This window comes from Heterodontus francisci, unplaced genomic scaffold (genome assembly GCF_036365525.1).
Source record: "Heterodontus francisci isolate sHetFra1 unplaced genomic scaffold, sHetFra1.hap1 HAP1_SCAFFOLD_330, whole genome shotgun sequence".
In the NCBI taxonomy this organism is placed as follows: domain Eukaryota; kingdom Metazoa; phylum Chordata; class Chondrichthyes; order Heterodontiformes; family Heterodontidae; genus Heterodontus; species Heterodontus francisci.
In genome coordinates this window covers 1362020-1369195 of record NW_027141448.1, presented here as the reverse complement: position 1 = coordinate 1369195, position 7176 = coordinate 1362020, and the positions used below count along the sequence as shown (strand labels likewise).

The following is a 7176-nucleotide window of genomic DNA, read 5'->3' as shown; positions in this document are numbered from 1 at the left end:
CCATTCTGAAAAACAACCAAATACCACAACTCGCTTTTCTTGATATTTCATACATTTTTTAATCGAAGCATATACTGACCCTCCTATTCCAGGAGCCTCAGTTTTGTTACCCAGCCTTTTATGTGGTAGTTTGTCAAACGCTTTCTGAAAATCCATATAGACAACATCCATTGCTTTCCCTTCATCAACCTTTTCTGTTATTTCATCAAAAAAATCAGTTATTTATTCATAGATGCAGCACTGAAACAGGCCCTTCGGCCCACCAAGTCTCTGCCGACCAACAACCACCCATTTATGCTAATCCAACATTATTCCCATATTCCCGACCACATCCCCCACCACCTACCTCCACTGGGGGCAATTCACAATGGTCAATTTACCAATCAATCTGCAAGTCTTTGGCTGTGCGAGGAAACACACGCAGTTGCAGGGAGAACTCAAACTGCGCACAGACATTAGCCAGAACTGAACACGGGTCGCTGGAGCTGTGAGGCGGCGGTGCCAAACACTGTTCGCCCAAAATGACCGCAGCAGGACTCGAACCTACAATCTTCTGATAACATCGTTAAATACACCGATGTCAGACGCCTTATCCATTAGGCCACCCGGCCAATAGTGAAGGATTGGAGAGGTGCTGAACCTCACAGTTTTCGGTCTACCCAAACCAAGTTCAAGGCCTGAACAATGAACCGATTGCCTCTCATTAGTTCTGTGAATAATACAATGATTTAATGGACAAAGTTTTGAAACATTCCTGCCCATAAATCTTGATAACAGAGAGTGTGTGGATCTCCTGACTCAGAATGTTTAGTGGATACAGTCCTCAGATCCGACAAGGAATCCCTGAACATCCACAGGAAAGACAGTGTGGATGAGGAAATGGAAGAGCCGGGAGCTGAAACTCAGGGACGGCCGAGCTCTCCTGTCATTGAGCTTGTGTGTCTGCTCTGCTCGCCGCACTTCCTGCTTTACTTTGTTTCCAATGAAAAGATGAAAAGGGCCGTTCGGTTTTCCTCTCACTGACAGCGTGTTTCACTTGGGTTAATATAACCCGGGACTTTTGCTGCTGAAATGAATTCTGCAAGGTCCCAGCAAACACACCGGCTCCCTCCTTTCTCCCCTCTTTCTATCGGATTGTTTTACCATGAGGGGCTCAATAATAACAAACCCCCTGCAGGGAATGACCGCAAATTGAGCATCTATATGGGGCAAGTGGGCAGCTTTCTGGGTTCTAGGTTCCCCCTACCCCGCCCCTCCCTCCCTTCAGTCCAAGCCCCTCTTCACTTTCTTTGGGACTTTGATGAGGGTGAAATGGGGAAAGTTCCCATTGATGTTTGAATGCTGAATTGCTGCAGATCTCTGCGCACGCGCGGTGTTGCCCCGCCCCCAGTGGGACCTCACAATGAGGAGTGGAGCGCATGCGCAGCCTTTCCCCAACCCAATCTGTGAGGCCATTCACTCAATCAGGGGAAGATGGTTAAAATCAGCTGCTAATGGAGACTTCCCGGGCCTGGGGGAAGGGAACAAACAGCATCTGCTTCCAGCAGCCACTGCTTTGGGAGCATGTCCGCAGATGTGCTCAGAGATTCGCATTGAGTGGTGGGAAGTTGAGGGGGAGTCGGGGAATGTTTGTAACAGACACTGTGGAGCAGGAGCTGCTCCCGGAACATGGAGTGAGCCGGGGACACGGGGAAGGGAGAGTTCATTCTCGGACAGTGTCTGTACAGGCTCAGGGAGACACAATGGGAAGAAGTCACTATTGAAAATCACTGACAATGTCACCACCCAAAGGAGAGGGAATTTTCCTGCTTTAGTTCCAGTCTCTCACTGTTTGTTGGATTGTGAACAGTGGGGGCAAAATAGCCGCAAAATAACCATGTGGACAGTTAGACAAAGAGCATTTATTGCAGACACCAGGTGAGAAGTGTGAAAGGCACATTTTAAATAGTGGCTGCTTGTTTTCCGTTGAAATAGAAATGTGACTGTGTGAAGGTCACTGCTCGATCGGACAGTCCCTGTCATTGAGCAGTGCAGGGCTTGTGTTGTTTCTGAATGTCACAAACTTGTTGTAAATCCACTGCAAACACCTGGTAAACAGAAGCTGAATACTGCAGTACTGCAGTGGAGTCAGACACTGACACTGTTTGTGTTCCTGGTTTTCATTTCGCGATTGTTCATAATGATTATTATTGGGACGATTACATTGATCCCTTTTGTATCTTCTATCTCACCAGTTCTTTCATTCCTGCAGGAAAATACATGAAGGAACCTGACTGGATGTGGTGATTCTTGGACACAAGGAAAAGTGCAGCGAGCTCGTTCCAACACACAGTCATAGAACATAGAACATAGAACATACAGCACAGAACAGGCCCTTCGGCCCACAATGTTGTGCCGATCCTTTGTCCTCTGTCAAGGACAATTTAATCTATACCCCATCATTCTCCTTTATCCATATACCTATCCAAAAGCCTTTTGAAAGTCCCTAAAGTTTCTGACTCAACAACTTCCCCGGGCAAGGCATTCCATGCCTTGTCGGTACAGGATCACTCACAAAGCACAGAGATACTGCCAGCTCATCAGTTCCACTAGAACAAACAAAAGAAGTAGTCAGACAGACACTGATCCCAAAGTCGAGAGACACATTTTCAATCCAACAGTCAAACAACAGCAGGAGAGACAGAAGTTGTTTCCATTTCACTCCAATTCAGTACAGCTGACAGGTTGATACATCAATCACAGTCCAAAAACAAACCCATCATCAGATCTAAATAAACTCTGTCACCATGGTTACATTTTAAATATAAACCTTGAAACAGAACAGACAAAATTTGCATGATTGAAAGGTACAGAATGAATGCAAGGAGGCTTCAAGGGGATTTGGACAGGGTAAGTGAATGGGCAAGAACATGGCAGATGGAATATAATGTGAATAAGTGTGAATTTCTCCACTTTGGGAGAATAAACAGAAAGACAGAGTATTTCTTAACTGGTGAGAGGTTGAGAAGTGTCGATGTCCAAAGGTACCTGGGTGTCCTTGTTCATGAGACACTAAAAGCTCGTGTGCAGGTGCAGAAAGCAATTAGGAAGGCAAATGGTATGTTGGCTTCATTGAAAGGGGATTTGAGTACATGGTTAAAGATGTATTGCTTCAATTGTATAAAGTCTGGCTGAGACTGCACCTGGAATATTCTGTACTATTTTGGTTTCCTTATTGAAGGAAGGATAGACTTGTCACAGAGGGAGTACAACAGAGATTCACCGGACTAATCCCCTGGGATGGTGGGATTGTCTTATGATGAGAGACTGCAGAAACTGGGCCGAAATTCTCTGGAGTTTCGAAGAATGAAAGGTGATCTCATTGAAACATACAAAATTCTTCCAGGGTAGATATGGAGAGGATGTTTCCTCTGTCTGGTGAGTCTAGAACAAGGGGACACAGACTCAGAATAAGGGCAGGCCATTTGAGACTGAGATGAGCAGGAATTTCTTTACTCAGAGGGTGGGAAATCTGTGGAATTCTTTATCCCAGTGGGCTGTGGAAGATCAATCATTGAACATATTCAAGACAGAAATCGATAGATTTCTAAATACTAACAGGATCAAGGGAGATGGAGATAGCAGGAAAAATGGCGTAGAGGTAGATGATCAGTCACGATCTGTTTGAATGTTGGAGCAGGCTTGATGGGCTGAATGGCCTAATGCCCCTATTTCCTATCATCCTTTGAATCCCAATAATGTACATCAGAACGTTAGACCAAGTTATGCATTACATACCAGTTCAAAAATCCCACAGAGATTAAGACTGAAAGATACAGTATCAATTCCATTACTACAAAATGAAGGACTTGGAGCTTGCAGACCAGCCCATGTATAAGATTGAAAGTTATATTTTCATTCACAATCGTTTTCACAGAGCTAAATATTAAATACCAATCCACAACTTGCAAAGGACTACCAAATAAAACCTACAACTGTAAAATACAGTTAATCCATATTTTAAATTAAACACAAGGCAAACAAATATTGATACATTAAGAGAGTGGGAAACAGTGAGAGCAGAGTGGAGCATCAAGAGCCCAGGAGAGAGAGGGAGCAAGAGTTCACTCGGAGAGCAGGGAACAGCGAGAGCACGCGTCAAAAAAGGCAAAGGAATCCACAATTAATGGGAAAACACTGAATGGTGTAGAGGAAGTGAGGGACGTTGGAGTGAATGTCCACAGATTCCTGAAGTAGTAGTCCAGGTCAATAAGCTGGTTCAGCAGGTATATGGAATCCTTTCCTTTATTAACTGAGTTATAGAATATAAGGGTGATCTGGGTGTCCATGTCAATAAGTCACTGATAGCTAACATGCAGGTGCAGCAAGCAATTAGGAAGGCTAATAGTATGTTAGCCTTTATCACAAGAGGATTTGAGTACAGGAGTAGTGAATTCTTGCTTCAATTGTATAGAACCCTGGTTAGACCGCACTTGGAGTACTGTGTACAGTTTTGGTCTCCTTACCTTAGGCAGGATATTATTGCCATGGAGGGAGTTCAACGAAGGTTCATCAGACTTGTTCCTGGGATGGTGGGATTGTCCTATGAAGAGAGATTGGGGAAACTGGGGCTGTCTTCTCTAGAGTTTTGAAGAATGAGAGGTGATCCCATTGAAACCCACAAAATACTTAAAGGACAGTCAGGGTCGATGCAGCTAAGATGTTTCCCCTGGTTGGGGAGTCGAAAATCAGGGGACACAATTTCAAAATAAGGGGGAAGCCACTTAGGACAGAGATGAGGAGAAATGTTGTTACTCAGAGGGTTGTGAATCTTTGGAATTCTCTACCCCAGAGGGCTGTGGAAGCTCAGTCGTTGAGTATGTTTAAAGCAGAGATTGACAGATTAGTAAATACAAATGACATAAGGGAATATGAGGAAAGCGTGGGAAAAAGGGCATTGAAGTGGATGTTCAGCCAAGATCATATTGAATGGCGGGGCAGTCTCGATGGGCTGAATGGCCGACTCCTGCTCCTATGTTTCGATGTGCCTAACTCCACATTATCGATGAGACACAGCCTCAGGCCGACTTGTCGGGTGGTGCAAACAGATAACACTGCTTCTGATCTTCACCAGAACAGAGACTGAGATGTAACATTGATCATCAAACAGACTGTGAGAGAATACAACAGAATAAAACACATGGAGAGACACTGTGGAATAACAAATAGATTAGATTGGAATGTTGAATTTTGATTGGAATGGATAAAACACCAGAAACAGCAGATTAAATTGGGATTCTCATCATTATATTGATCTGAGACAGAAAAGAGAAACTGATGGGAAGAAGGAAGAATGGAGTTTTTCACTCACCCATGAAAGCTGATTAAAAAAAGATGCAAATAACAGAGAATTTCACCAAAAAGGGAGATTAAATGCTGCCGAAACCTTGGATCGAAGAATGCCCCAACAGATCACCTGTTTAACTGTCTCCTCACTGGGGGATTTCAATCAGTGAGAAATATTATTTGCTACCTTTTTTTTGTTAAATGAACCCAGAACTGTCACTTGGAGTTAATATCTGCATTCCGACTCCTGAATATTTTCTGGACACATTTCCTGCTGAAAGAACTAAGAAATCTTTTCTAATTTACACAATACTATATACACATTCATCAAACCTCTTAAGCTAGCATCCTTGGTGCTGCTCTCTCTTCTCCCAAACCTCATCTCATGTGACTGTTACATCATCACTCTGACAGTGGGAGGGGTTGATCCCACTATCTTCAGCATTAACCCTTTACATCCTTATACTACACTGTCTGTCCAAACAAATGGGTGGAGGGAACTTCCTTCATTTATTCAAACACTTGAAAATCAACTCAAAGCCATCAGAGAGAGAGAGGGAGAGAGAATGTCAGAGAACTTCCTGCATCCAGTCCTGACCCTGTCACACTCAGCAGCTGCTCACCCAGACCCCACTCTCATCAACACTGAACATTGTTACAGAGACCCTTCAAATAATGTTTATAAAAGGCGGAAAAATTCAAAGTTCATCGCAGCCGGATTGAATGGAACAAAGTTTAATATCTTCTCACCGTCTCTCAACACCCACGAGACATAGGTTTTCTTATTTGGTTCCTTTGATTTTTCTTGTTCCTGATTGACAAATATTCCAAACCTCGGATCAACCCTCCCACTTGCGTCATGTCCCCAGTCTCGGTTAAAAGCAACACATAACGACACAAACACTCTGAAACAAACAACGCAGTCACACTTTCCTTCAGTGAGATTAATGTCGAGCTGTTTTCCAGATTGAATGTAACCGTGAACAAATTTGTGTCAAAGAAGTTGCCTTTGGCGGATCAGCACTGAATTTCTGGACAAGGAGGAACAGCCATTCCCAACTCACATCCTTCACAAAGGCTGTTTTCTCCTGTGACTGAAATTCATCATGTAATTTGAATTCCAAGTTCAAGTTCACAAAACAGAGATATAAATGATTGATAAAGAAATTTCTAAAGCATACCACAAATGTGAAATAAGGCTCTGCTGGGAGTTGAACCCAGGCTCTTCTGTTTACTAGGCTGGTGCTTTTACCAACTAAGCTACAGAGCCAAATCACTAATGCTGCTGTAGTTGAAATCAGAGGAGGATCTGTTTATTCTCATCACACGTCTCCACTGGTCACAACATATTTTAACTTTTCCTACTTACTGATACAGTCATATACTCTATTTTTCCCAAAACTGAGAATGGAGGTGGAGGGGCGACATGATAGAGGTTGACAAAGTTATGAGTGGCAGAGACAGAGTGGATAGTCAGAAGCTTTTTCACAGGGTGGCAGAGTCAGTTACGAGGGGACATAGGTTTAAGGCAAGAGGGGCAAAGTTTAGAGGGGATGTGCGAGGCAAGTTCTTTACACAGAGGGTGGTGAGTGCCTGGAACTTGCTGCCGGGGAAGGTGGTGGAAGCAGGGAAGATAGCGACGTTTAAGAGGCATCTTGACAAATACATGAATAGGATGGGAAGAGAGGGATACGGTCCCCTGAAGTGCAGAAGGTTTTAGTTTAGACAGGCATCAAGATCGGCGCAGGCTTGGAGGGCCGAATGGCCTGTTCCTGTGCTGTACTGTTGTTTGTTCTTTGCACATAGATAACACGTTTATAGATGCGGTCACCCCACAGCTTAAGAGTATGC

The 7176-nt window shown here is 43.8% G+C and overlaps 1 non-coding gene across 1 annotated transcript; it reads right to left on the bottom strand.

Moving 5' to 3' along the window:
* Positions 1-6521: 6521 nt before the first annotated feature.
* trnat-agu (transfer RNA threonine (anticodon AGU)) lies at positions 6522-6595 on the bottom strand. The gene has a single exon. It is a non-coding gene; the product is annotated as a tRNA-Thr (tRNA).
* Between the last annotated feature and the right edge of the window lie 581 nt (positions 6596-7176).